The sequence below is a fragment of the Erithacus rubecula genome, assembly GCF_903797595.1.
Source record: "Erithacus rubecula genome assembly, chromosome: 3".
In the NCBI taxonomy this organism is placed as follows: domain Eukaryota; kingdom Metazoa; phylum Chordata; class Aves; order Passeriformes; family Muscicapidae; genus Erithacus; species Erithacus rubecula.
In genome coordinates, this window is record NC_136689.1 from 116,151,053 (window position 1) to 116,174,064 (window position 23,012).

The window sequence follows — 23,012 nt, forward strand, 5'->3', positions numbered from 1 at the left end:
CGAAGGAGCGAGGGGCGGCGAGGGACGGCGAGGGACGCGGCTCCGGTTACGCCTGGCCCCGCAGCCCCGAGCCGCGCGGTGCCCGCGGCGGCGCACACACCGCCCCCCGCGGAGGCGGGAGGGGCCGCGCACCGCCCTCCGCGGAGGCACCTCCGCCCCTTCCCCCGCGCCTCACGCGTGGGGCTCCGCGGGCCGCGCAGCGCCCCGCCCGCAGCCGCCGCCCGCCGCGGGGATCGGGAGCGAGCGGAGCGGAGCGCCAGCCGCCCAGGGACCCCGGCCCCGCGCCGGGCCGGCGGCTCTGCTCTCTCCCCTCCTCCTGCCGCCGCTCCCCGCCCCGCGCACACACGCAGACACACGGCACTGCGGCGGCCGGGCCCCCACCCCTCCCCTCCCCGGGCCGCGGGGAGGCGGCGGCCGGGCGCCCCGGGCTGCGCTCGCACGCAGCTGCGACGCCCCGCCGCCCGCCCCCGCGGCCCGGCCCGGCGCTGCGCGGCGCGCACGGGCAGGCACAGCCCCCGCGCAGAAAGTTAGAGAAGTTGCCCGCTTCGCCCCCTCCTTCCCCTCGCGTCCCCTGGGAGCGCGGAGCGGCGGCGAGGCGCCCTGCGCAGGGGGAAGGGGAGAGGGCGCCGGGCGGCGCGGTCCCTGCCCGGCGCGGAAAGGGGGCGGCCGGCCGGGCCCCGCGGCCGGAGCGCGGAGCGCCCCGCGCCGCTGCGCACGGAGTCGTTGTCAGCCGGGGGGGAGGAGGAGGCGGCGTGCGCCGCTCTGCTCCCCAAATCACCCCTTTTGTCATCGGGGAGAGACCCTCCCTCAAGTTTCGCTATCGTTGCGTGGTGGGGGTGAGGGAGAACGTCCTGAACAGTCCCTTCCAAATCGCTCCCCGCTGCCCCATCCTCCCCCGGCCCGGCCAGGGCAGTCGCTGACCCCCAGATCAGCCCCTCGCCTTCCCGGATCCTCGCACTTTCTCCCCCAGCCAGGGGCGCGGAGAGGCGGCACCCGACCTCCGCCTGGCCTGGGAGCAGGAAACCGGCCCCTGGGCCCGGCAGGGTGGGGTGCCCCGTCCCCCGTCCTCCCTCGCCGAAACAGGGGGACGTCCCGGAGAAGTAACCCCGCGCGCCCACCCCCCACCGGCGGGCGGGGGGGTGCGAGCACGATGCCCCGGCAAGGGGCGGCCCCGCGGCCCCTCGGCTCCCCGCGGAGGGGCCGCAGCCCCCGCCCCGCTCCCCCCGCCGCCGGCGCGGGGGAAGCCGCCTCGCCGCGGCCGCGGTGCCGCCCGCCAACGCCGCCCCTCCGCGCACCGGCGCGGCCGCGGCGTCCCCCCGGCGCTACACGGGGCGGCCGGGCGGGCGCGGGGGGCCCGGGCACACCCCCCGCCGCGCCGGAGCCGTTACCGGGGTCAGTGCCGTCTCCCGCCGCTGCCGCCGGCGCTGACCTTCGCTTTGTAAGATGAAGCTGAAGCTGGGGCTGCGGCCGCCATGTTCCTTTTTAATAACTGCCTGCTTGTTTATTTCAATGGAGACCCTCCCACCGCTCGCCCTCCTCCTCCTCCTCCTCCCCTTCTACCCAGAGGAGGGCTGGACGGGGAGGAGGCAGGGGGAGGCACAAGTCACTCCCCCCTGCCCCCGGGCACGGCGGCAGCGGCCGGGCCGCGGGCGGGGGGAGGCCGGGCCGGGCGGGCGCAGCGCGGCTCGGCTCTGTCCGGGTGCCGCCACCGCCCCTCGGCGCTGCCGCTCGGCGGGCGCGGGGCCGCGGCGCGCCCCGCCCGCAGGGACAATGGCAGCCGCCCCGCTCGCAGCCTGCGCAGCGCTCCCGGCAGCTCCTCCGCGCCGCCCGAGCCGGCGAGAAAGGGGAAGGGAAACACAAAGTCCTTCGCCCTCGGAGCGAGAGACTTTGGCTGTGGCCCTTTGCTGTCCGTCCTTGGAGGAACCCCGCTCTCAAGCGGGACCGGAGCAATCAGCCCTCTTACGGCTTACCCATATTCACGAAAACAGGGAAGCGAGGCGGGGGGATACGGTCTTATTTCCTTTCTTTGCCTCCGGGAAAAAAAAAAAAAAAAAAAAAAAAAAAAAAAAAAAAAAAAAAAAAAGACACACGCTATGAAAATCGTGTCAGCTGTATCTCACTCATGGGAGCAAGAGGATTGAGATGCAAGCTTTCCCTAGACTGGAGGAGCGAATACATGAGTTAAAATTTGTTAAGGGCGGGAGGGCGAATGTTAAACATTGCCCTTTAGTTCAAGAAGCAATCCGTGATGCAGAAATCCTATCTTACATGAAAAGCTTTACGTTTTCACACAATGGCGAGTTGTACTTTACACTGCAACAGTCGTTATTTTTGACATTTTCTAGCTTGGATGTGCAGCCCCAAGTTGTTCTGTAGCTATCTGCAGATTATATATTGTTCCTGGTGGTATAGCTAACTCTGCTTGCAATTAGGCTCATCCAATATTTTTTTGATCATAATACTTGTTTTTCAGATGGTTACATTTTGCCCTACTGTGCTGCATACAATTTCCCATACTTGTCTGACTTCATTTTTTTAAAGCTGTTTTCTTGCATTGGGCAAAAATAGTTCAATTGTTTCTCCAAATTAAAGGAAAACTCTTTCCCACTGTCCTCCCTCATGTTAAAGAAAGAAGCCTTTGCAATCAACTAGCTGAAAACTTGCAATATTTTCTTCTGCTAATGAGAGAACTCAGAAATGGAGGGATGGCCATCAGAAATCTATTTGAATTTATTCCCATTAGAGATGGGGATTGAGGGATTGTCGTTCTTATATGCTCAATTAGAGCTTTGATGTGATAGTAACCAAAGATCCAATCCACATTATTGCTGCTGTTTTAGCTGGAGTACTTTGACATCATCTTTAGAAGACAAGGCTCCAGTGCTGGGCTGCAGCAGCTGGAGGACAGCCTTTCTGAATGTCCCCTCCCCAAGTATTTGGCAGAGAAATTACTTAGTCTTCAGGAAGCTCTTCCACCCTGCCCATTCACAGACAGGCAAAAAAAAAATATTGAGGGTTAATTCTGTCTGTAGAACAGACAGAACAGAATATTACCTTGAAATAACATAGCAAATAAGAGTAACTTGCATTTGAGGGGTAAAAAAGTGGGGGAAAAAAATCCCCAAAGCAAAAATCAAAAACAAACAAGAAACCAAAACCAACCAACCAAAAAAAATCACCCAGCCAAAAAAAAAAAAAAAAAAAAAAAAAAAAAGAGGTAAAGAGTCCTGGAGAGACAGAGCTGTTCCTCTGACCTCATTTGTCATATCTGTGCAAATCTCTGTAGCAAATAAGCTAACAGTTAGATAGGCAATAATCTCATTTACCTCACAGTTGTGATTCATTCTCCAATGCAAAGTGGAACAGTGGTTCACTGGAGGGAAAAAAAGTATGTCTTTAATTCTGTGACCATAAACAGACCAATTTAGAATTGCACAGACAACTTTAATTCCAGCATTTTTTATTTAGAAAAGGTTGACTTTTTTACCCTGATGTCTAACTTCCTTTAAAATAACCAAAAATCTGTTTCAAACTAATACCTAAATCCACCAGGAAAAGCAAGGGAGATCTTTTAACTTGCTGTGGTAGGAGCATAAAAGACATGAAGTTTATAGTTTCAACATTGACAAAAAGCCCTGGCTCCTATGAGGCTGAGTTTCCTAGTCAAACTGTGTGGGAGAGAATATTTAACTACACACATATGCTCAGATCCTCTGAAATTTGTTACAAGCTTCTAACTCATAAGCAAATACATTTTGTCATCCAACCCCTAAACCCAAAGCCCTGGTTACAAGTGTCATTGGTATGCAAAGACCAGTAATTATGTTATTCCTAACTGCTATTCTTTAAAGGGAAGGGAGCATTTTCCAGATGGGAAATAGATTTGATAAACACACTTCAGTGCAGATTTTATTCAGCATTACAGCTCTTCTCTGAAACTTCTTCAGTGTCAACATTGCAGCATTGTGCTGACTAGAGCTGGGCTTAGTTTTTCAGCAAAACCTTCATCCATTCTAAACAAGACTTACACAAACTTCTTGTCATCCTCTTGTATTCACTTTCCTCCTCTTCATTCTTCTGCTTGCTATTTTGTTCACAACATCACTTTATGCATTGATTTGATTATTCACTATGATTTGCAAGCCTTTCCAGGTGTGAATTGAGAGAAGGTTTTAATTATTTTGAGTTATCAGTGAGATTTGGTTGAATTTTCTCCCATAACTTCCTACACCCCCCCACCTCCGCCAAATTTACAGGAGAAAATTCAAAATCTGAATGCAGTCATATTTTCCTGGTCATTACAGTCATATATATTGTCAATGGTTTTTTCTTACCTTTTCTACGTACCATATTTCTTAAAAAATCTGTACACAGAGTAAAACTAGCACTTGCAGGTATGTTTCTAACTAATTTTCAAATAAATAAAGTTATTTTTCCATAAGGTGAAAGGTTATGAACAAATTGTTGGTAGTTTATGAACTTAGTAGGCCATTCAGGTATGGCTGCTGTCTCATAAAGCTCTACCTGCAGCTTATATGCATAAGGAGGAATGGTTTATGTGCACCTGCTGAATCAGGGATATATATAACACAGCTGTTGGTGCACAAAGCCTTTTTCATGAGCAGCTGCATTTACTCTGTAGAATCACTTTGCCCACCTTTATGGGCAATTGAACCCCCACTCATTCATTAACCTTCCCAAGTGGATTTAAATATGGTCTTTGTGGAACCAATAAGATTTTTGTTGACAGAGTATATACCTAACTCACACTCCAAAAAAAGACAAAAAAAAAATAAAATACAATCGAAAACCATGTGAAAATACTCCAATATCTTTACCTTCTTCAGGATTCAGGGGACCTGTTGAGGTCTTCTGGTTGAAGCCTCATCTCTAGGTAGGGCCAATTTTGAAGTTATGCCAGGTTTTCCAGGATCAATACAAGATGATTTTTACTTTCTCTACAGTCTCTTTGAACTACCCATTCCACAATTTGAACATATTTGTGAGTTGTTGTGGTTTTTTTCCATGATGTGTAATCAGTCTGTTCCAGCTCATGCCTGTTGCTTCCCACAATGAAAAGGTTACTGTGGACTTCCTAGAAGCCTCTATCTTCTCTGTATCTGCCCATTAAGAAGCTGAAGAGAACATTTAAATTTAAACTAGTCTTCTCTTCTTCAGAATAACAGCTAGACCTCTTCAGTCTCTTTTTGTGCATTATTGCTCCAGCACCCTCACCATTGTGGTGGGCCTTCCCTGGATTTTCTTTTTTATGTCTCTGTCCTGGGTGGCTCAAAACTGCACTCAGCTTTCCAGATGTGGTCTTGCTCCATGGATGGGAATAACCTCTTCTCTCAACCTGCTGGCTATTCTCTTGCTCTTGCAACCCAGGATGCTGTTGACCTTTGTTGCAAGGTCACTGCTGACTTGCTTGTTGCTCCTCAGGACTCCCAAATTGAAAGTCCTTTCCTCTTGCTTTAGCCTCCAGCTCATGAAGCAATAGCTATTCTGTACCAGATGCAAGGTGCTGTGCCACCACTCATTGGACTTTGTGAGATTGCTGCCAGTTCATTTCTCCAGTCTGCTCAGGTTGTCCAGAGCACTGACCACTATCTCCCACTGTGCTGTGATCTTCATTTCATCTGACTGTGTTACACAGTAACCATCACAGCACCCATCTGAAGTGCATTGACCACCAGCAGGACCTGCTCCTGCTGACCGCAGCCCTGGAGACCCATAGTCCAGCCAATGTTCCACCTTATCTTCCACTTACCCTACTCCTTTCCTCTCCAGTGTGGTTGAAGGAGGTCTGTAGTTGATTGTGTCTAAAGCTTTGTCAAAGTCAAGATAAACAACATCAGCTGCTCTCCACTCCTCTGCAGATTCACTTGTACCATTATAAAAACCAGTCACAGTGATCAGGCAGAATTTGCCTTTTGGGAACGCTTGCAAAGAGAGAAATGGATACACTAACTTACTGTGTGCCCTCAGGGACTTTTCACATACCTGGAGAGGGTGTCCAGGAGGATTTACTACTTAATCCTCCCACAGACTGAGGTCAGGCTGGCTGGCCTGTAGTTCTTTGGATCTCTCTCCCAGAAGATGGACTTGACATTTGCCTTTTTCCACCTTCCCCCATCCCCACTACCTTTGCTCACTACACCACCACACCACCTCCCTGGCATGACACACACATCCTATAGTTCCTACAACCACAGTGACCCTCTGATCTCCATATCTCCAAACTATTGATTATCCTGCTACCATTAGCCCTGTATCACAATCTGCCCTTTCAAAATAACTGACTTACATAGCTTCCTTTAAAGCATCTGGGACCTGACTCAGGTTCTTCAAGGACACTTAGGCTTTGTCATGGTTTGGTACAGTGCTACAACAGCCTCATTAAGAGCTTGCAGTGAGGAGAATATCCTAGGCATATAGTGCTTATATGGTTAGAAATTTTTTTCCTAGAAAAACTTTAGGAGTAAATATATATGCATATTTTGCACCTCAAGTAACAGGCTTCTAACTAAAAAAAAAGTGGTTAATTTAGAATCTTGTTGAATGTTTATGCCTTATTGATTCAATAATCTGCTTCATAGTAATTTTTTAAAAAAATAAAATGGTCTTGAAAAGCTCAATACATTTTTAACACAAAAAAAATCAATCAAGATAAATTTTACCAGATAAAATGTTTTGAAGAAAGTTACAAATGCATAGGCTAAGAATAATAATTTTAATTGGTATTTGTTCAAATATTTTTATACTAGAATAAAAGACTCACTTTACTCATGCTACTTTGGTAAACAATTCATGTTAAGACAAAATCATATTCAGCTGAAGGAAATACACCTGTAGAACTAAAGCATAACTGCTATAATTGTACCAGAAGTGTGTTTATTTGTTTCGTATGGTAATGTCATATCAAAACCCTTTGCCTTTTTACCTTGTTGGATGCACCTCCATTTACCTAGCCTCTTGTTTCTGTTACTTTTCTTTAACTATGTATAATAATTGTGACCAATTGAAGTGCTGGATCAGATAGCAAAACCTGCCTCTAAAGCTCTTCTTGAGCATTGTAAGGGGACTGCTGACAGGTGACACTAAATTCCAGCCTTGAGAAAAGGGGTAGCACATGTTGGGTACTCCTGGACACAGTGCCTGGTGATCTCCAGAGGCCCTTTCCAGACTTAGCAATTCTGTGGCTCTGTGATATTTTTGCACTGCTCTCCAACTTCTTCAATTTTTCTTTTCTTTAACCACCATTTTTTCCCTTTTTCCCCTTATTTTCTCTTTTATCTCTGTTTTTGCTAGCCTTTTATTCCCAGTTTCTCCTATATTTTCATCCTGCAGCATGTGTTCAACAATAGTTTTTTTGTGACATATTCTGTGTATTCATACAGTCTATTAAAAAAGACATTGCCATCCCTCCTACTGAGGATTAAAAAAACCCAACTCACCCCTGTACTCTGCCTTTAACCAAAATGGTAAACAGCCCTCAAGCGTGCACATTAAGGGGCAGAACTGAGTTTCTTATAAGAAACAGAGGTAGAAGTGTTTCATTATAGTTTTATTGGTTAAAGAGCAGTGTTGTCTTCCCCTTGTAATTACACTGTTGAATATGTTAACTTACCTTTTGTTTAGGATTGTGCAACACTGTCTTATTTCCTTGATTTCCTGCACTTGAATACACAAATTTTTGTACCTTCACAAATTTCCATATTGAAGAGCATTGCTGAGGGAGAGTATAATTAAAGGCCATCCCACCAATACTAAATGAAGATACACTTGTTAACAAGCCCCTTTGTGCTGCTCTCTTTGGGATGTGCTCTGAAAATTGATTCTAAGGCAGATTTATTAGTTCATAATTAATAATTACTTTTCATTGTTGACCATACACATTAGAAAACCTTCCTCCTAAATCATGACCATGCAACCCTAAGTGACTTTACATCTTCTATGTTGAAAGCACTTTCTAAACTTACTATTGAGATGATTACACCTTGAGTCCTATCAACCTCTACTCACCACTGGCCACTTAGTAGGTAAATCTAGAGATATTTACACATGTAAATTTACCAGCTCATGGAATTAGAGTCCAGAAGATAGAAAAAAATGAGAGTGGTAGTGAAGCATGTTTTTAACTGGCAAAAACTAAGCATGTCTGTACAAGCAGCACATTTCTTGCAGCAGACTTAAAATCTGCCTCCCTCTTTTGCAGTTCCTAATGCCATTGTGAAAGAAATGAAATTAAGATGGAAGGATGACAGTGATTTAGTCACGGAACCAGTTAAATGACTTTCCAAACTGGAGGCCACAGATAGCTTTTTGATTTACAGATAGCACAGAAGCTTGATCTTAGAAACTTTAACTGAAGTAAATAAAGTCCAGAAAGTGTGAAGTAAATTTAAAGAATCTTGCTTCACTTCAAGACAGAGTTAAGAGTTTCAAATGACACCTCTGTAAATTCAGACAATCAGCTTCTTGCTCTATTGTTTTAATTATTCGGGTTTTTAAAAAAATATTTTTATTATTAAAACAATTATATTTTCATTAGAGCTTCTCAAGCTCATGCTTTTTGTTTGAATTCCAACCCTAGAATAATAACATTTTTGTATGGAATTATTTTAATCTAACAAAATTAGAAAAAATTATTCTCTGTGAGCTTTTTGGACTATGTCATAGGGCAGATGTTTTCCATTCCCTGAGACTACCTCCATTTCACCCTAATGGCATGGCCTCTGAAAACTCGGTATCTGACTCACCAGAGGCATCAGGAATGGGGAGCAGTCGTTCTTGATGACTGAGCCAGAGAGTACAAAATACCAGAACAGTTGAAGATTTCACCAATCAGTTTTGGACATCTGTCCTCTTTCCCTGAACAACTCCCTGGATTTGCAGACTCCAGTGGTCTCCGTGAACTGCCTTCCCTCCTTTAGGAGTAGATATGTTGGCCAAGATGACACATTGTTCACAACACAGCAAGAAATTTTGTGGGTTTCTTTCTCCTTTCTTGGACCAGGAAGAAAAGGTAACAGCGCTGAATTTAAAATAATCACTGGTGCTCAAAATTGTCACTTTATCAAAAGGAATCTCTGCTCCAGCCTCCTTGCCCAGGAGAGACTCAGGGAGACAGCTCTATATCAGCAAAAGACAGTTCACATTTCTGAAGTTGTAATCCTACCACAGTACATTCTCACCTCTGTTTTTCCTAGACAGAGGCTTTGGTTTTACTATACATGCCTCTATCCATTCAATATGGCTCATCAGGAAAGAGTGAAGTTAGAAAAAGCCAAGGCTGAAGAAGAGAGAGGCTACAATTGTATTTATCTTGATATTTTTTCTTGTGCTGTCACACTGCAGCTATTCCACTTTTAAGTCCTCAAATACGTTTGTAATTATTGTAGCAATGTTTAAAAATATTAGACAGTAAAGCAGTTTCATTAAAAGAAATTGAAGACGAAAGGGAATAACAAAGAAATGAGTACACTAACTAGGGCTCATATTTGCAGTAAGACAAAACAAGTTCCACTAGGTGCTTGAAAGATGATGCAAATGTACCGAATGGTTTGGAAAAGCACAATTTGTAATCATGTGTGTACTTACACACAACTTAACCAACTCAGCCTCACTATTGTCTGGTGAGTCCAACCTGACAGCGAAGGTAATGGGCTCTGTCAATAGCTCTGCTTGCACTCTTTAAATCAACAAGTGTTTTGCAAGAGCCACTGTAGCCCCAAGGTTTCGAAGAGAAGCGATGTAAAGCTGTTCCACCTCCCCCACCCTTGCAGTCCTTTCTGCTCTGTCCCTGTCTGAAGGCAAGTTACAGCCTAAGCTTTCCCCTGCTCGTTTTGATGTTTACACTTAAGAAAGACCCTGCGTTAGACAATTCAAGTATATTTGACGAGATTCTTATAAATACTGTGCTTGCTGAGATGTAGGCTTCCAGAACAAGCTGTCCTTTATGCTCTCCTCTACTAAGTGTCAACCATATGTTTACCGAATGGAAAAAAAAAAAGTCCCATGAAGGACAGACCAAGCTGAGACAAAGGTGTCCATCAGAGAGAACCAAAGTAGTAAGAGGAATTTAATTTCTTTATAGAAATCTATCACATTCTTTCTTAGTTTAAATACAGCTGGTTTGCTTAAACATATAACCTGAATTCAGGAAAAAAATGTAACAAGATCATGAGGCTGAAAGAGGTCAGGAGGCCATCTGTGTCCACCCCCCTCCTTTAAGACAGGATGATCAACACCTGTCTCACTCCTAATGGATCGGTCTAACCTGTTCTAAATGACCTGTAATGAACACATCTCAGCCTCCCAGGCAACTGCATTGCTTTAAACTTCTCCCCATAAGTTTTTCTTGTGCTTAGGAGGGTTTCTTTGCTGCAGTTTAGCCCTTTATCATCTCTTCAAATCTACCACAGATACGGAGATTTTTTTCCCCTCTCTTTTAGCTGTTGTCACCCTTAAGCAGAGCTGCAGCAGTGTTTCTCTTCAGTCTGCTGCTATCCTGTGCAAACCCAGTTTCTTCCCGCTTTCCTTCCAGGACACCTTTTGCCGGCCCCTGCTCGCTCAAGCCCCTATGAGCTTTCTGCTGTTGGTACAGAGAAAGAAATTCATTTTTGATATTGAGCACACTGCTTGGAGGCCTTACTGGTGCTGAAAGCATTGCTTTGCCATTTACATTATTTGCCATGCAAGCTGGACATCACTTTCCACATCCCAATAATTATTCTATTTCTCCCCCATCCCTCCAACAATATGGCATTGCTCACTGTTGTTCAGAGATCAGATCTATCATCCAACTTTAGGAATCCCCAAATTTTAAAATGCAGTTTAGTACATTATTACATACATTACATTGATGTAAAGACACACCACTTCAGATGAAGACCTTTCCCAGTCATTACTTAAACAAGAATTGAAGAAAGAAATCTAACAGAGTTATTTAAAGAACAAATTTTTATACTTTTTATCAAAATCAAAGCATAATAAACAAACAGCACCACTAGTGCTTTGGAGCAGACCTACTTGAATTTTTCAAACACAATGGCACATCCATTATTTTCTGTGCCATCTGCATTTTTACAAATCAGGATCGAGAATATCAGGGAACCATCAGAAAACTACAGAAAAGGCTCAATAACACCTCATTACAGTCTTAAGACAAATATTCTGATATGTAGGAAAAAACCGCAGATCTTCCAAGATGGAGAAGGACTTCACTTTCGTCTCTGAAACCGAGCTGGTCACATTTGCGTAGGCATTCTGTTCATAGCTATGTATTTTCTAAACAGGTCACATAACTACAGGTTTAAACACAGGGCATTACATTTCTGCTGCAGCAGTGATTACCTCTTGAACACGATCCCATTCTGCTAAGGACTGTACGAGTTTATTGCAAAAAGATTTTCCCTGGCCAAACATTGCAAGCTAAATACTAGATAAGGAATGGGTGGACTGGGGAAAAAAAAAAAAAAATCAAACCCTAAAAAACAAAACAAAACAAAACCCCAAAATGCGCCAGCCCAAGCTACAAGCCCCATCCTCACCCTCCACTAGAGACTGGAGTTAAAGAGAATAATGAAACGCTGGCCAAGTACAGGGTTTGGTAAGATAGAGAGGTGTCCTACTCCAGCAGCTGCTAAACTGTTGTTGAGTCACTTGGTAGAAACTAGAGCAGGGTAAACAATGCAACAATTCAAAAAATCCAGGAGACACCCTTAGGTAAGTGATTTGGCAAATAAATTTAGCTTTGCTGGGGATACTCACTGAGACTACTTACATGCCTAAGCACCTTGCTAATCAGGAGGCTATTTAAGCTATTTGGAATCAGAAACTGAAATGTGTTTGTTTGAAGCTGGTGGGCCTGGTTTTAGCTGGTTCTTCATGCATGCAAAAATCATGCATACAATATGCCTTCCCAACATCCATTTAGTTGAATTTATTTGCTACCGATGTATTTTTTTAAAGATAGTTTTTCATACTCATTATTGCAGATCCATGTATTTATTTTTTTCTGTTAAAATGGTATAATTTTTAAAAAAATCAATCTAACCTTTCACTATTCATTAAATACTAATACTTATAATTTTGGGGCAAAGCATGCCTGCAAGTAAAAAATCTTTTATTTTTTTTTAATTACTTGAATTTCATCCTCTACTGCTTGGATAAAATCTTCCATTTTCTTTGAATACCAGTCATAGAGGAGGAACCCTGAATTGTGGCATGTAGAACAAGCTCTATTCAAGGAGAACAATGTATAATTGTGAATAACTTGTGTATAATTTTGATTAATTTTCATACATATGGTTTGGTTTTCCATACTGGCTATCTTACATGCAATTTTTAGTTTATAATCTACTCATGAGAACTGAGTAAAATATTACACATTCCTATTAAATTGGTTATATGCCTTTTCTATGAAGGAATTTCTTGTGATATTATTCAGGAATTCTATTTGATTGATTACATTAAAGTATGTTCAGTTCCACAGTGTTCTACTGACACATTGTGAATACTTACAAATTTTAGAGGAGTAAGAAAATGCATTGGTTAGGGAAGTCAGGTATTATGTTTCTGTTTAAATAGCAGACGGCCTCTGCAGCTATGTAGTAATAAATTGCAATTTTCTCATTGTGTGAGCTTATTTTCCTTATATTTTCTCACTATTCTGTCAAAAACTAGAAGAAATAAATTATAATTGTGGAGATCAGGGAGAACATGAGCAGGGAGTAGTAGGCTTGCTTATGTCTAGTAAGTTTTCCTAATTCACATAAGTCAAGCAAGAAAATCAAGTGAGCTGGCAAACCCCAAACAATGGAATGAAGAAGTAATGCAAGAGTGATTTCTAATTAATGCTGTTTATTTTTTAGAAGCAGAGTATTTAAACATCTGGAATTTCATCTGAACACCACCATTCAAATTAATTGCATTTAAAAGAAATATGTATAACTTCTAACACAATGCATTGTTTCTAGAAATGTGCCTATATCCACATTATAGACATAAAATTACATCTATAAAATCACTAGCTGTAATTACTCATAGCCATGGTAAGAAAACATGCTGAAGACAGGGCGAAACGACAAAGTAATAGAAGTTTAGAGAAGAAAAGATAAAAACATGAATTTCTCAGTAGACAAAATTCTAATAAACATGACCACATTCAAGAGATAATTTCTCCTCTTTTCATGCACCATGCCAGTTTGGTGACTGGAGTCAGAAATTCTGGAAATGAAATGCAAATTAAGGTGAAACTGAAAATCAACTTGTTTCTTACACAAGGAAATGTGCATACATTTTAGATATCCCATAATCCATAACCAAATCATGACTGAATTGCTACTTCAGAGCAAATGGAAAGATGTATTGAAAAAAAAATTAAGTTCTTGAATAGTCAAGGTATGGAAATATCTCTTTATACCTGCAGCAATTTCAAACTTCATATGTATCTCTACCCACCTACCTATAATCCAGATAGAAACACATGAGAAAATCCTGTGCAGATTGGAATAAAGATAGAATCTGCACTAAAATATGGATTGATTTTATTTAAAAAAAAAGCTGCCAAAAGGCACAATGCAAAGGTTAAACCCTACACTGTGTTTTGTAAATGCAAGTACTATTCTAAATACAAGCAGAAAGGAACCTCGCCCTAACTCAAATCACAGTGTCTGCAACTACCACTTACTGGAAAAAAATAAAAAGAGGACAAGAACACTTTGTAGTTCTTGTGTAACTGGTTCATACACAGGTACGAAGAAATCTGCATCAAACCCCTGCGTCAGCTCTTTTTCCTATGAGTGCTGTGTGTTACCCTTTCCTTGCCCCATGAAATGGGGTGGAACTGCAGGGCTGACGTCACTTAGAGCAGACTAAGTCGTACAGCACTAAAAGCAGACCACAGACAGCTTTTCTTTGGCTGTACCCTATGCTTTTTTCCAGCCAGCAGCAGTCATCTTACTGTATTGCAAGCCCTTCCTATTGATACTGCTCCTTACTGCCTGCTCTAAGGAGGAAATGCTGCAACCAGCAAGGCAATGGAAGCCAAACAGCTTGAAGCGTATCAGCTCCAAACTGAGGGCTTGAAATTCCCTGAACATACTAGTTTTTTATTAAAAAGCACAGAACAGCTGTACTATTTCACAGTCAATTGCTGTGTTTCATACACCAGTAATCAAGCCCTACTGTCACATCCAAATTCCTGTGTGTTTGGGGGTGCCAGATGCAATAGGTGCTGTGGTATTGTAAATCAGGCAAGACTTTAGACACTGAAGGTACTTGTAAATACTTCAGATGCTTGTAAAACTGAGAAAAAAAAAATACTATGGAAGCCAAATTTCCAAACGGACAAAAACTAGCAATCCCAGCATGATTCTAATTGTGGGAAAAGCAATACAAGCATTCAACTTTTAGAAAACAAAAAACTACTTTGGATTTCTTAGTCAAAATAATGGGATGTTATGTAACACTTGAATGAAGGTGTTCATTTTAACTCAAGCCAGGACTGAGGCATGAGTATACATGTCTTGGATATAACCTGGAAAGTTTCTAGTGGGGTACTCTTGCCCTGCTGCTGCACTCCTTTAAACCAATCCTTACCTTTATTGTATCTCCTCTTGCTCTTCGCTTCCTCTTTCACTGACATTGTTAAAAAATCTGCAGGCTCCCTTTTCAGCAGAAAAGATGCTTTCTTTCGCGTCATGACCAAGAGGGGAGGGACATGATTGCCTCAGCAGTTCCTTACAGGCACCAGGAAGAAAAAAAATTGCACTGCTGTCAATTGATATTTACTTGTTTCTTGTTTTTAAAAGGAAAACAAGTGTTGTGCTTTTTTTTTTTTTTTTTTTTCTTTTTTTTTTAAACTTGGTTTGATGGGGAGGAAGGTTGGGAAAAAAAAAGTTCCTACCCAGTGGTAACAAAGGACAACCCCCCTTGCCTGCCATAGGCAAGGCAATGCAATTTCATCAGAAGCTGCACAACATTGGGTACCAGACAGCAGCATGCCAGAGACAAGCAGCCTCAGCACTCAGTACCAACAGGAGCCCATTTTGACTTCTCATACATGAACAGGCCTGAAATGAGCATAAGAAAAACGTGTCTGATGCCAATGGGCCTGATGGACAGAGATGGAACCCACAACAACAAAGTTTATTTTGCAATTTACTTATATCTCCGTAGACCACCTTCCACAAGCAATTAATTCACTTATGAACTAATTAGATGTTCAACAAGTTTAAAACTTAGGCCTTCATTGTTGCAAAAAATTCACAAAGTATACTAATTCTGTTTGTATAAGTGAATTTCCCACAAAGTAATAACTGTTTTCTTTGGACCTTAATTCCTTAGTTAATTTGATTGCATGAATTAAGATGTAGAAGCTTCATCGAGAATATAGCTAGCTGAAGTTTCTTCAAGGCCTATTTTTTAAGGGATACAAAAATTTCTGTTTATGTAGCTTTGTTTGGGAACCTAACATTTACTGAGATAAATGGTGAGGTAATTATATTCAATGTTACTGAAAGAAAATGACAGAGAACGTTATGTAATCGTTCTATTTCTGCAAATCCATGTTTTTTAGTTGCTAGTCTGCAATCTGTATTTTACCCAGTAATATCCCAATTTCCTCCCTAAGACAAGCTGCAAATTGAGTTTATAGTTTATTTTAATATTTCCTGCCATCAAATTATATGGATAAGAAATCCTGTATATTCGTGCCATAATCCCATTTCTGCAGGAGAAAAGAATATATGACCTGTAGTATAATACTGTCATGCAAATGGATTTGAGTCTCCCTATCTTAGCTTGCTCAGACTTTGAAATCTTTTAAAGTAAACAACATATTTTTGGAGAATGAACTTAGAAACTTCACATGGAAAACTGAGATATCATCTTTCAAAATGAACAAAATAATGGAGAGTAAAAAAAATAACCTCGTTTAACATGGTTTTGCTTAGAGTTCTATTACGAAATGAAGAACAATTCTCCAAGCCCTTCACTGAAATACTACAATATAATTTGAGATACAAAACAGATCTCTGGGTTTTACTGAGCACAAATTTTGTGACATGAATGTTTAATTTCATTACAAGATGAGGATGAAAGTCAAAGAAAGAATTATAGCTGCATTAAATTGCTAAAGCAGAAAAAAGCAACAATCACTCAGCAGAAAGGAGAATATAGGACAGGAGAGCAAGGTGTCTTTATGAGATTGGTGAAAATACTTTGATATCCTAAGAAAAAAATGTTAAAGATTGATGTGAATAAGTAAAAGTAAGGAGAAACATAGTGGGACCATCATAACTCCAGGTCCAAGCAAACTATAAAAATAAAGTGAAAAATACTAAATTTTATCATGATAATTAGGCAAGATAAATCAACTGAGAGATTTAAAACTGGTATTTATGTAGTTTTAACATAGTCAAAATAATTAGTATAAATCCTGCATAGCACAGAACTTAAGCATTCATCAAAATTTCTTCAATTAGATACTTTTTACAACAAATACATAGCAAGAGAAAGCACTTGTTACTTCTAATACTGGGTGATATGAAAAATACACTGTACAATCTGAGGAAATGAATGCAATGATGGTCAAGATTTAACAGTTGGTAATTTCAGGGTAGTTGAAACTTTAATGTGGTTTGTTCTCCTGTCCTCAATGCTTTCTGAAAATCAGGTCCCCTCTGATGTTTTCTCAGAAACTGGGGCACACAGAATAACTAGCAATTTGTTAAAACTGTGGCCTGAAAATACCTTCAGGAAACAGACAACTGCACAAAGTTTGATGAATATTTTGACTGATGCCTGAGAAAATTTTGGGCAGAGGCAAATACAGTGGAATGTCCCACAATTAATATTAACACAAAAGTCACCGTTCCTCAAAAGAAAAACTAGAATGTAGCATCCTATCTGATAAAACGATGAAGAAAAAAAATCCAGCTGATTTATGAGACAGAAAAACAATCTCCTAGTGCATCAGAATAATACGAGATGTATTGAATGTTTTGGGAAAGTACCAAACTAAAAGCCAGGAATACCCAATATCTTTTAGTGCAACAATATAACCACAGTACTATGTGATGTTGACAAATTCCTCCCTGACCATTATTGTCATGATAAGTTAGTGCAGTTAATAACACAGGATGAAGGGGTGCTTTAATTTCTGTTGAACATTATAAAACTATAATACATGCCTTATTTTTGTTACTACTGTTGCAATGCTCTTTATTTTTCAGCCAGAAAGATGCAGGTAAATCTTTTTGACATACCTGTGTATAGGATATCCACAACAATCAAGACTCTTGTCAAGAAAAAGTAAGATATAACTGTTCAAAGGTATTTGAATATGTTCTGGAGAAAGTTAAGACTAGACAGAAAGGATATAAGGCCCTATATTTGGGTCTATTCAAAATCATAATTTTCCCTTATCCTAACATGAAGTGTCCTTTACAGCCCATGGTCTGGACTTGTAGCCACATGGGTGCCTGCCTTCTCTATAAATTTAAAGTCAGAAATTACTAGAAAAAATTCTGGAGAACATATATTTCTCTACATACATTTTACAGGCTCATAATGAGCAACCTCATAAAGGAAGTGCTCGAATGCTTTAATTTTTATTGCAAGGCAGTGGATCAGAAGAGAAAATCATTGTTCGAAGTAAGATTCAGCAAGGATCTGAATATACCTGAAAGAAATATCAATTACTTTAAAAAAACCTGATTACATTATTTTATCTAAAATGCTTTGAAAATGGAAGTAACACCCATAATCCCCAACCTGGGTCTCCTCATGAAATAATAGCTGGGCCTGTTTCACAGGTTTATGTGATGGTTGGTGATGTGTCTTGTTAATCTTACATAAAGAGTGACTTCAAGCTGACTTGTATGGCTTGAAAGCCATTTAAAGACATCTTTAAAAACCAGAAATGTAAGCAGTGAGAATGTGAGTTTATTTAGCTTTCTATGAGCTTAAGGAGGTTTATAAATTGGTTTCATCTCATTTAGCAACTTCATTAATACAATGGCAGAGCATGTTGTAAACAACATGCTAATCACATCACATAATGCTAAAATGAGAGGATCTGATGGCATTAATGAGAATGGAGATAGCATAAAAAAAACCCCAAAACAAAACAAAAACGAGAGGCAATGAAAACGGTGTAAGAAAATACAACAACAAGCTTTGACAATTGTTACAGGAGAGCAGAGGCAAAGGCAGTGAAGAGAAGGTGGAGTGGCAGGAGCAGGCGTGCCCAGCAGCCCTGCAGGTGACACTACACAGCGATTCCAAGGAGCTTCACAATGTGATGCAGCAGCACAAAAAAGATGTAAAATTCAGGCTGCTGCTGCTGCTGTGGCATTTCTCTTCTAATAGAGTAGAGAAAGACACTCCTCCTAGCTAAATCTGGCTCAGTTTTCACTCCCAGAAGACATGCAGCACGCTGGCATAGATTGAAACAAACTGAAGTGAAGGGTAGAAAGAGAGAAAAGGTCTTAAAGGTTGCAAGAAGAACATTAAACTCTTAAGAGATTTTGAAATTTCCCCTTCACAAATGTTACAAGAGGCAAAGTTTGAAAACATTAGATAAAACATGATGGAGGGAAATGAAGAAGGGGGTTGGCAATGGGTATATTTTTTTGATTGAGTCAAATCATTCCAGCCAGAAACCATTCAAATTCTCTTGCAGATGAATGGTGGCAAATTAGAAATGGGATGTCATTCTCTCTGCTAGTCCCATGGAAAAAGGTTCATTTTGCAAAGGCCTTGTGCCAAATGACATCTCCATCAGTCACAACAAAAGAGTCAAGATCTGAAAGGAGAAGACAAGCAGCTTCTTTTCAGATATACGTGCTCTCAATAATTCTTAAATTATTTCATGAACAATATTCATCATGAGGACCAGGGGCTCATTATCTCCATTTTTCACAAGAATTCTGACCAACATTTTAATAATGTGTCATTTTGAATGCTGACACTAAAATCATATTAAATAATTTGAAGTGTAAAGCTACAAACTTTACTCTTTAGCAAAGAGCACCACTGCCATTAGATTTTGGTACTCCCTCATCCTGCCAAAGCTTCCTTTAAATTGTGTTATCCCTGACTCTATTTCAAGACTTTTCAGCTATTCTTTCTCAACCAGTGCTTCGGGTAATGGCTGCTATTGGCAAATTGAGGATGAGCAATTTCTGGCCTAGTTTTTAATAAATACAACTGCTACCACAGACCCAGTAGGGTTTGTGTGCACTTCTTCCTCAGTACTGCTGTTTTTCTCTGAAACTTTGGAGTTGTAATAAAAAACACTCTTCCTTAGAGTGAAGAACCGTAGAGGGAGAACCGTAAAACTTCATTAATATTTTTTTCTTTTCTTAAGGGGTAAAACCAAAACAACATGCTTCTCATCCTTAATTTTATGCACTGAGACTCAAAAATGGTGACTCGCCAGAAATAAAAGGCAATGCAACTCTGTCTTTTGAGCCAAGACAGAAAGACTCATCTGCTGTGTAAATCTTGGGATGCTACTAGAAAACAACATAAAAGTGGAACTGCTCACTATCACATACCTAGATTCCCTCACTCCTCAAAAACCCTTCCTCTGGCTGTTAGCCATGATGTTTGAAATAAGCACATGAACTTGGCTTTTCCCTGATTTGCAGCCAGACTGCCTCCTCCATGGCACCTCCAGCTGCTGCTCGCCCCGGCAGCATCCCCAGGACTCCACCCTGCCAGGCTGTGCCCCACAGGACTTCTCCTGTGCTCTGGTTTTGGGCTGTATCTCACCAGTTCTGCCCAAACACAGCAGCAGAAGAAACAGAGCTCTGGCACTGTTGGTAACAGCGTGGTCCTCTGAGGCTGAAAGAGTGCAAAGGCAAGGAGCCATCCCAGCTCTGTCAGATCCTGATACCTGAGCAGACACCCATGTGTTCACACACCTGCCTGCATGCACACACAGTGTGACAGCCATTCAAAGCTGGAAAAAGAAGGTGACAAATGAGTTCTCATCTCTTTCCTCTCACAAAGAGGGCCATTTCATGCACTCTTACGTGCACTGCGTTGGCAGAATCAATGGTAAGCATCATCCTGTTTGTAAATCAAACCAAGATTGTTTTCCTAATTACATTTACATAACTATGGTTTTAAAATGTTCATCATAAACAGGGCATATATTCTGGAATGACATCTAGGACTTTCTAGAGACACAGAAAATAGGCAGATAACTTTGCAGCAATATTGACTTGTGATGCTTGTGGACAATTAAATAAAGCTTTTTTCATCAGGACTCTGCATGTAGGGGTCTCCAAAACAAGTCACGAAGCAACAAGAAATTGTTTATGAAGTATACTTTTATTTTAACAGTCAGGGAAGGGGGGGAAACTAAACAAAACCAAATTTTAGTTAATGATATTTACTTTTGTTTTAAGCTTTTCTGACACTAGCATAGCCTCCCCCACTCTGCCTCTCCTTGCACTGAATTCTGCCTGATCACATGGCCACAAGTCAAAATGAGATCAAATGACGCAGAAAACTAAAATTGAACTTTAACCCCCACTTCTTCTCACCAGTTATTTCCCCCATGCACTGGCAAGGAAAAAACCCTCAAATATGAAGCAGAAGTCATTCACCCACAAATAGTGAAGTCAAACAAAGCCCAATCCAAACCAAAAAAAACCCCAGACAAACACCTAAAATGTTTAATTTGACACAAAGACTTTCCTTTTTGCAGAGTTCTGCCAGGCAGATTATCTGCAACGAGAAGTAGAGCATTTAGAATGAAGAGCAGAAATAGAAATGTAGGCGTGGAGACTGCTAGCTCAGAAGAGTCTTTTGTCTGGCGATACTGTGACTAAAGATAATCTTTGTTTATCTTGTATGTTTAACTTGTGTCTTGTATACCCAAAGTGTTGGAAAAAAAATGTGGAATTACAAGTGAGTAACTGAACAAACCCATAACACAGGGTATAATTTCTAGGCATGGTGAAGGCAGGAAAAACAAACTCAGCAGTTATTATACTGTATTTATTCTCTTTTTTCTTTATAAGCACTCCCAGACTTGTGGCACAATAATGTTACAATTAAAGCATACTTTGACTAACAATTTCACAGCAGAATGGAACGAATTATGTGACATTCCTAACACAGCCAAGCAGAGCTGCAATGCACCCTGGCTACGCAAGCACAGCTTACAGCTAAAACTTTACAGGGAAGAAGGAGCAAGCTCAAGGCTGCTGAAAACTGAATAGGATTTAAGTATTTAGTGTCACCCAATCAGTGAAATATGATTAATGAGTCTGGAGGAGTACACTGCTTTTTAGTCTCCAAAGCAAGGCGGACATGGGGGGAAATGTATTGGAGCTCTTCAGCGATAAAAGCCGCAGCAAAATTCTGCACAGTTAAACTACACGTTCAATTGCAGCTGCTTATTTCTCCTCTGTGTGATTAGAGCCTCCCATTTCCCTCATTACAGGCTTGATATTATTGAAGCAAAGCCAACAGCAAGTTAGCAAGCCAGCAGGGGATCAAATTGATTATACAGTTAGCTGTGAAAAAACTGAAATTCTTTATTAAGGGGAAATGAAATACAGTTAATTTATGCTTCAGCTGAACCCCTCCTACACTACACTTACTCTGCTGGTACTCTGAATTTTCTCTGAAGCTACAAGACAGCTGAGAAATTACAAAAGCTTTATTGATATAAAAATAAGCCAGGCATTCAGTATTCTTTTAAAGGATTTTTCCTATTACTAATTATCATAACTCAGTATATAGGACAACACAGCATTAAAACCAAAAAGAAAAGAAGGTGGAAAGCCTTTCGGTTTAGGTAGACTGGAAGATTTGCTGTCTGTCTTTAGCTGGTGTTACAGAGGCAGCCCACAAGTAAATGTAAACATCACCTTATCAGTAAAGCAGCAACTCAATTTTTGTGGTATTTCAGTTGTAAATCTCTTCCCCAAAATGAAGAAAATAATCATTTGGGAACAGAAGTAATTTTTTTGAGAATAAGAACAGGCCTGTTAGTATATTTCTGACAAGGACAGGCTGTGAGATAAGGTTTGTTTTTAAAATGAGACCTTGCAGAAGACAGCACCACGCTCACTCCATCCCAAGAAGTTACAGCCAAGCAGTTCAGATCTTCCCTACACAGCTGAAAAGTGCTGAGAGCTCATGAGCAGAAAGTTCCCCCTGCCCCACAGCCCTTTGCTCTCCAGCCCCAAACATTTGTCCTTGGCAAAGCCCTGATAAATAGAGCTGTGGATGGACCTCTACTGAGGAACATCCCCTCTCCAAACAGCTGTCACCTCCCACTGCATCCAGCAATGTGGTCCCAGACCACCAGCCACCCTTCCCAAGAAAATCACTGCTTCTTTTAATCTATTTTGCATTGTTCCTTTCCATCCCCTGGCAGGAAAAGGGATACATCCTCTTCAGAAGGCACCTTGGCTTCTGTCCCATGAGGCATGAAGGATGTTGTAAATTGTGGAAGTTTAGCAACCAAGCCTGGACAAGGGTCCCATGGAGGGAAATGCTTAATGAGACTGCTCTGCAGGAAGTGAAAATACCATACAATGCATTTTTAATAAATTTGTCAGGATTCACAGCCTTAATCGTTGCTGTTGACAAGATTTGCTTAATCAAATTGCAAGCAGGAGCAGCTCTCTAATTGCTGGTCTCCTCAGATAGAGGCTCCTCTGCTTCACTCAACTTTCTTCTGTCTTCTTTCTGTTTCTGATGCTTTCTTCATATTGCAACATCCCTGTAAATAAGCTTTTTCTCCCAATCATTGATGAATGCTTTGAGATTTCTCCCTGGTTTCAAGACAAAATTTCTACTAATTTTCTATACCTGTCAGTGTCTTTTTGGATAAAAAGGTCGTGATGGTTTTGGCTGGGGTAGAATAAATTCTCTTCATAGCTGTTATAGGGCTGTGTTTTGGATTTGTGCTGCAAACTGTTGATAACACAGAGATGTTTTAGCTGTTGCTTATCAGGGCTTGCACAGAGTCA

At 41.5% G+C, this 23,012-nt stretch overlaps 1 protein-coding gene and 1 long non-coding RNA gene across 7 annotated transcripts in view; one reads left to right on the forward strand and one right to left on the reverse strand.

Moving 5' to 3' along the window:
• The window catches only part of NCOA2 (nuclear receptor coactivator 2), a 187,229-nt gene extending 185,599 nt beyond the window's left edge, over positions 1 to 1,630 (reverse strand). For 4 of the 6 annotated variants that reach the window (XM_079299494.1, XM_079299490.1, XM_079299489.1 and 1 more), the window contains exon 1: positions 1,389 to 1,630. The gene's annotated coding sequence lies outside the window, so the exon portion shown is untranslated. The remainder of the gene's footprint in view (positions 1 to 1,388) is intronic. The other 2 variants (XM_079299493.1, XM_079299492.1) reach the window with 1 other exon arrangement.
• LOC306799014 overlaps positions 1 to 23,012 on the forward strand; it is a 604,175-nt gene that overhangs the window by 541,607 nt on the left and 39,556 nt on the right. The window lies entirely within an intron of this gene.